General features: G+C 44.9%; 1 pseudogene; it reads left to right on the forward strand.

Moving 5' to 3' along the window:
* Nucleotides 1-5,365: 5,365 nt before the first annotated feature.
* LOC105705575 (calponin-2-like) lies at nucleotides 5,366-6,262 on the forward strand (annotated as a pseudogene).
* Nucleotides 6,263-8,135: the final 1,873 nt, after the last annotated feature.

Genomic DNA, 8,135 nt, shown 5'->3' on the forward strand with positions numbered 1-8,135 from the left:
GGCTGGGTTCTTTGTCCAGGGTCTTAGAAAGCTGAAATCAAGGCATTGACTGAGCTGTGCTCCTTTACCAGGCCTCTGGGGAAGAATCCTTTTCCAAGCTCTCTCAGTTTGAACTTTGGAGTCATATAGACTCAGCGTGAACTTTGACGCTGCCTTTTCCTAGCCTGGGTAAATCATTTCACCTTGTGGTTGTAGTTGTTGTAGGGCTGATGTTCTCATTTCCTTTCTGGTTGTTGACTGGTGCTGTTCTTCGTTCCTAGAGGCCACTTACAATCCTTGTGCAATCCTTCCTTTCTGAAGCCAGCAATGGAGAATCTTCCTCTGTTGAATTCCTCTCATGCCTTTCATCTTTTTCTCAGGGAGAGCTCAGACTCTTTGAAGGTTCACCGGATTAGATCAGGGCCATCTGCCTAAGCCCCTTTTCTTAAGGTGAAAGTACCATACAGTATAATTGAATAATGACAGGGAAATCCATGGTATTCATAGGCCTGGAGGTTAGGCAAGGCCCATGCACCAGGGGCTGGGAGTTTGGGGTGTCAGTTTAGAATTCTGCCTAACACAGATGGGATTGCCATTTGGGGAGCCAGATGCAAGCAGTGTCGGGAGATCTGGAGGGGAGGAAAGAGGAAGAAAAGAGGAGAGAAGTAGAGGGAAGGGAGGAGGGGAGGGTAGAGGAAGAGACACCAGAAGAGAAGTTTCTTTATGGAGGCTCTAAATGAGGATATTTCCTTCCTTGCCTTTTCATCATTTAGAAGCCATCTAAATTCCTCTGCTCTTGGCCTTTTCCTTCATCTGCAAAGTGCGTCACCCCAGTCTTTGCTTCCATCATCACATTGCCTTTTCTCCTATGTTGACAAATTTCCCTCTGGCTCCCTCTTACAAATGTACTTGTGATTACATTTGGGACCCATTGGGATAATTCAGGCTTGCATCCTCATCTCAAAACCCTTAACTTAATCACACCTGCAAAGCCCTGCAAGTTAACATTTACAGGTTCTAGGGGTTTGAACTGGGTATTTTAGCAGCAGTAGGGGTGGGGTGTGGAGGTGGCAGAATTATTCAGCTCACAAGAATACATGTGGACTCTTAAGTCCTATTCAAGTTCAAATCTCAACCCTGCTATTCCGTAGCAACATGACCTCAGACAAGTGATTAATACTTAGCCTTTCTGTGTTTTTGTTTCATTATCCCTTAAGTGGGGATAATTGTAATAATATATGCATTGATCATTTTTGTAAGGATTAGATGAGGAAATTAATGAAAATTGCTCATCCCAGAGCACAACAAACATTTAGTAAATATTGGTGATTATAGTTTCCACTTATGTTATTTAGAGCCTATGCTGTGTATTTGTTGTTTTAGCCTGCCAACATCCATTTTTGTCTTCTGCTGCTAATAGCGCCTGTTTTTCTTGGAGAACTTCCTTTAGCTCACTCCCAGTTCATATGGTTTAGGTGGGGCTCAATTCAGTACTAGCCCCAGGACTGTGTGGGACACAGGTCCAAATGCGCCGATATAATTTCCTTGCCTTGGTCCCAGGAATTTGTTCAATGATGCACATGTGAGTTAAGCTGGTCCAAGCAGTGTGACTCTCTGGTTTTTCCAGGAGCAACTAGAAAAGGAATATTTGCTGAGAGCAGAGTGTGTGAAGCTATAGCTACTGGCAGCCTTTTTTATCTTGAAAGTTTTGCCACACTGTAGAACCAGCCTGGAAGGTGGGAAGCAGAATTAAGGGAAGGAGAGAGACCCCTGAGGTTCGAGGTTAAGCTTCAAATACAGCTGCTCCTGAAATCAGCACTATTGTGGTCTGCCCAGTTACATGAGCCAACAGATTTTCCTTCTTCAGTAAGAAGGGAACTTTTATCTGAAGGATTTCGAGTCATGGGAGTGGGAGAGCCTTTCTTTCTCTTTGAGTGGGGACGGAGATGTATTGGTCATTTCTAGGCCTCAGCCAACTTTTAAGAACCGACAAGCCCCAGCCGTGTGTGCATAGCCCCAGAAAATTATTACCTGGGTACACCAAAGTCCCTGATGTTCTCTCTCCCCATTGCACAATAATGGTGATGACAATGATGATGGTAATCTATCGGGTGCCTCCCATGTGCCATCCATAAGGATTTTTCATCCTTTCTAGTAATTGCAACAGCACTGCAAGGGAAAGATTACTTTGAAGATGGGAAATGGAAGCACTGGGAGGTAAAGTAAATTTTCCAACGCCAAATGGCTAATGCTCAGCAAAAGCAGGGGTCAATCATGGAGCTTTCTGGATTCCGAGCCTTTTCCTTTCCTACACTGCTGCTGTAAAAGTCCCTACAATCAGGAATCAAGTGATTCTGTTTGCAATAGCCACAGCCACTGGGCCTTTCTTCTTGGAGGGTAGAGTTCTCCTCTTGTTCTGTACCTTGTTTCTCAGAAGATGCTGTAGACACATCGACTCTAAAAGCCTCCTCTATCTGACTGGGTTCATCAAGCATTCTCTCCTTCCACATTTTCCTGTGTTTTATGTAAACCTCCTCATGTGTTGGATTTGTGTCTAGAGGATTTTCTTTAGTGTTCAAATTAGGCATTATATGCTCTTGGGAATTATTTACCCACTAGAGTCACCATTCCTTTTATAGGAATGCATCTAAATTGATATGTGAGGAACAACATAAAGCAAATAGAAACTAGTCACCACCTTTTGAGCTGTCATATTCCAAAACAGATAATAACAGCAGTGGACCAGTGAATAACAAGCATGAACACACACACACACACACACACACACACACACACGTAAGGATAAAATATTGTCTTGTGAGGACAAACAAAGGTTGGACATGAGATATATTTGGATCCAAGCTTTACATCCCCTACTTTCAAACTCTGGGCAAATTACTTAATCATTTACCTCTCAGGCTCCTCAACTAAAAATTGGGATGATAAAAATTCCTCCTAGAGTCACTGTGAGGATTGCAGCTATTATGTGGGAAGATTATAAGAGCTGAATGGCAATTATAAATGTTAATCATTTAGCCCAGTACCTGGCTCACAATAGCTCAACAATGTTACCAGTTTTTTGATTGCATGTATATATGAGAAAAGCAAAATATTTCTAATGTATATAAGCCATCTAATATACAGAAGGTACAGAATCATATTTGCAAAAGGATAATGGAGACTGAATATATATATTTTGTTATTATAGTCAAAGTTTGACTTTAGAGACCAGACAGTTTTCTAGAGGGAATGCTTTTCATGGGAAAGACTTAATTTATTCTTCATTCAGACCTTTGCCTGGGACCAGAAGCCACAGATTTTGAGACATGGTCTTTGGAATCATGATGCAAAAATGAGTTGCTGGTCTGAATGGGACATATTCTCCAACTCTCAGGGGCATCAACAGGATATTCAGGTCATTCTTGGAAGAGTGAGCCCCACAGCTGATAAAAGAATCAGAGCTGAAGTCCAGGTGCCCCTTGGTTTCAGGAGAGAGAACAAGGCAAAAATGCTGTCAAGTGTTTTGACAAATTTCACACCAATCTCATATCCATTCATTTGCCAACTTTTATGGCTTTTTGAACTCTTTATATCATATCAACACACCCTGATTCTCTTTTTCCGAGAGCTGCCAGGAAATCAGTGTGATTTGAAGCCCTGCCTCTACTGACCTGACCACCCCACCTTCCAGCCATTATTAATTGAACATTTTGGACCTGTCAATCCCTATCCCAGGATCTTGGAATTGGGATGCATGGTTACTAGTGACTCTTCTGGACTGAGGAGTTGGAAACTCGGGAGATACGGGACAACTGTAGTGACATGCATGGGAAAGTGAAAAAAGCAAGTCTGGAGAGATGGCTGAGACAGATACAAAGACAAATAGAAATGAAAGAAAATGAGAGCAAGAGAGAAAGCGTCATAGAATGAGTCATAATGAATGCCACCCCCTTGTTTTTTTGCTAATGCTAGTTTGATATATGACCTGTTATTTATTAATAAAAGCATCTAAATAGGTAACACCTAACTTTCCAGTATCTCCTTTTTGTCCCTATTTTAAAATTTTAATTTATGAATTTAAATATTTCTGTTCAGTTAAGGATACCATGCACAAAGTTAAAAGATAGCTATGATATTAAAAAATATTTGCCACGTCTAAACTGACAAGGGACTAATTTCTAGAATATGTGAGCAACTTTTGTAAATCAACAAGAAAACTCCACATTCTAGTACAAAAAAGTAGGTAAAAGGTATGAGCTGGCAATTTATAGAACAGCAAAGCCTAAAAGCCTAAGAAGCACATGAAGACTACTCAAACTCATTATTAATAAAGTAAAAGTAAACAGAGTTATCATTTGACGCCTATTAGAGTGGCAAAATATATAAAATTTGAATGGGGAGACATAATGACCACCAAAACTGTGGCTGGGCACATAGATGTGTGCAGCCATTTTGGAAAGCAATCTGCCATTCTTCATCATATGACTTGTATGTGTCCTCTCTGCCCCAGCAGTCTGGCTTCTGGGTATACAACCCAAAGAATGCTCACACAGGTCCAGAGGGTGATGCATAGGGGTGTGTGGTCACTTCAGCCTTGTTTGCAATGGTGGGAAGTTGGAAGCAATTTCACTCCCAGGGGAAGGCATCAGTGAAATGTAGTTGACACACACAAATACCAGGCAACAATGAGAAGAAATGGACTCAAAGTACACATGGCAATGCGGATAGACATTATAAAGCTAGTTCTTAGAAGAAATTGGGAGAAACAGAATAAGATGCGTAATAATCCATCTATATATAATAAAAGGTTTGCAGAGCAAGCAGCAATATATATTTACATGTGAACCTTAACAAACATTAAAATGATTGCTTATGGGAGTGGGGAAGAGGCGAGAGAAAGGGAAAGGTGATAAAAGGGAACAGGTAAGCACGTCACGCCCATTAGGATGACTACTATCACCAAGAAATCTAGAAAATTATAGGTCTAGGCAAAGATGTTGAGAAATTGGAGTGCGTGTGCCTTGTTAGTCGGAAAATAAAATGGTGCAGCCACTATGGAAGACACTATGGCAGTTCCTCACAAAATGAAGAATAGAAGACTGTATAATCCAGCAAATCTACTTCTGGGTATATACTCCAAAGAGTTGAAAGCAGAGTCTTGAACTATTTATATACCCATGTTCATAGCAGCATTATTCACAGCAGCTAAAATGTACAAGCAACCCAAGTGTCTATCAATGAATGAACAGATAAACCAAATGTGACATACACATACAATGGAATATTGTTCAGCCTTAAAAAAGAAGGAAGAATCAATATTGTTAAAATAACCACGGTGGTCCCATCCAGTCTCGTCCATCCCGTCCTGCAGCCATGCCTGCCAGCCATGCGCTCCAAGCAGTTCACCAAGGGCCCCTTGTACTGGCTGTTGGGCGAGGTCAAGAACTGGCTCCTGTCCAAATATGACCTGCAGAAGGAGGCAGAGATCCGCAGCTGGATTGAGGGACTCACCAACCTCTCCTTCGGCCTTGACATCCAGAAGGACCTGATGGACGGGATCATGTTATGCACACTCACAAATAAGCTACAGATGGGCTCAGTCCCCAAGATCAACTGCTCCGTGCAAAACTGGCACCAGCTAGAAAACCTCTCCAACTTCATCAAGGCCATGGTCAGCTACATCAGGAACCCATGGGCCTGTTCAAGGCCAACAGCCTGTTTGAGAGTGGGAACATGAGGCAGGTACAAGTGTGTCTTCTCGCTCTGGCGGGGGAGGCCAAGACTAAGGGGCTGTAGAGCAGGTGGACATCGGTGTCAAGTACTTGGAGAAGCATGAGCGGACCTTGGAGGATGCCACTGTGAAGGCCAGCCAGTGAGTCATCGGGTTGAAGATGGACACCAGCAAACACGCTAGCCAGTCGGGCATGACTGCATACTGTATGAGGAGGCATCTCTATGACCCCAAGAACCACATCCTGCCCGCCATGGACCACTCGACCATCAGACTCCAGATGGGTACAAACAAGTGTGCCAGCCAGTTGGGCACGACAGCTCCCAGGACCCTGCAGTACATCTGTGACAACAAGCTGGGAACCAACAAGTGTGACAACTCCTCCATGTCCCTGCAGATTGGCTACACGCAGGGTGCCAGCCAGAGCGGCCAGGTCTTGTGACCCCAAGTACTGCCTGCAAGGTGCAGTGGCTGACGGGGCTCCCTCGGGTGCTGCCTCCCAGGGGAGGCCCCTGAATATCACCTTACTACCAGGAGGAGGCCAGCCACTGAGGTTCCCAGCATGCTTTCTCCCCACATCGTCTCCCTGTCTGGGTTTTTTGTTTTTTTCTGTGTTTTCATCTTTTTTTTTTTTTCTTAATTTGTTCAGTGCTGCCAATAACTGAGGGTCTGTGAGTGGCGGCGTGGGATCAGGTAGCAGGGCTTTTCTTCCCCTTACCTTGGTCCTTTGCGGGACTGAGCCACTGAGTTGTGGGGGAAGGGGTCAAGGCCGTATCCCTATGCGTGTAGGGTGAGGGTCCCTGCTGGCATGTCCAGGATGTGGGCCGAGCTGTGCTGGGGAGAAGAGACCTGGGCTTGGAGGGAACTGGTCCCTGAAGGTTCCCGATTGCCTCGCCTCTTCCCTCTTTTGTCAGCCGATCAGTTTGTGGTTTCTGTACCCACAACATTTCAGGATGTATTAACAAAAGAAAAATACATTTTTTTTTTCCCCAAGGAATGGGGCGGGGACAGTGGAGAGGGTGCTGGGAAATTCGTCCCCCAGGAAAGGGGGCCTGGCCAGAATGCTAAATAGCTCAGGCTCCCAAGTGGCTGGATTTCCCTTGGACCCTCAGATCTGCCCTGAGGCCTGGTGGGGAAAGTGAGGCCCTTACAAGGAAGTAGAATTCTGAGTTGCGGGGCTAAGCCTGACCTCCTCTTCATGTTAGCACTGCCCGCACCCCGCCCGCCATGGCCTCAGTAGGATTTTTGTTGTTCTTTTGCCCAGGCTGGAATGCAGTGGTGTGATCTTGGCTCACTGCACCTCCACCTCCAGGGCTCAACGGATTCTCCTGCCTCAGCCTCTCAAGTAGCTGGGACTGCAGCTGCTCCACCATGCGTAGATAATTTTTGTATATTTAGTAGAGACCGGGTTTTTTTTTGGGGGGGGAGGTGGGGAAGGGGGAATGGAGTCCCACTCTGTTGCCCAGGCTGGAGTGCAGTGGCGCGATCTTGGCTCACTGCACCCTCTGCTGCCCTGGTTCAAGTGATTCTCCTGCCTCAGCCTCCCAAGTAGCTGAGACTACAGGTGCCTGCTACCATGCCTGGCTAATTTTTGTATTTTTAGTAGAGACAGGGTTTCACTATATTGACCAGGCTAGTCTTGACTCCTGACCTTGTGATCCACCTGCCTTGGCCTCCCAAAGTGCTGGGATTACAGGCGGGAGCCACAGCACCCAGCCTAAAGACAGGGTCTTACCATGTTGGCCAGGCTGGTCTCAATTTCCTGGTCACAGGTGATCTGCCCACCTCTGCCTCCCCAAGTGCTGGGATTACAGGCATGAGCTACCATGCCCAGCCCTTTCAGTAGGTTTTAAGGAGCCCTCAACCCTCCCTCACTCTTTCTGGGCCTGACCAGCTATGCTGCTCTGTCTCCCCCGGCCACATGCCCCACCAAGTACTGCACAGGGACCCCACCCAGGGGCCCTGCTCCATGAGATAATGTGAAATATGTCCATGGACCAAAAGCAATAAAACCTTTGTAAGAAGAAGGAAAATAAGAGCCATACTGCTCAAAGCAATTTATAGAGTTAACACCTTCCTATCAAGCTGCTAATGTCATTTTTCAAAGAATTAGGAAAAACTATTGTAAATTTCATATGGAACCAAAAAGAGGCCTGAAGAGCCAAAGCATTCCTAAGCAAAAAGAACAAACCTGGAGGTGTCACGTTACCCAATTTCAAACTATACTATATGGCTACAGTAATCAAAACAGCATGATACTGGCACAAAACAGACACATAGACCAATAAAACAGAATAGAAAACCCAGAAATAAAGCTGAACACCTACAGCCATCTGATCTTTGACAAAGTCATCAAAAATAAGCAACAAGGAGACGACTCCCTTTTCAATAAGCAGAGCCGGGATAGCTGGTTAACTATATGTAG

Source organism: Aotus nancymaae, unplaced genomic scaffold (assembly GCF_030222135.1).
Source record: "Aotus nancymaae isolate 86718 unplaced genomic scaffold, 86718_ANA_hifiasm-v0.15.2.pri h1tg000019l, whole genome shotgun sequence".
Lineage (NCBI taxonomy): Eukaryota > Metazoa > Chordata > Mammalia > Primates > Aotidae > Aotus > Aotus nancymaae.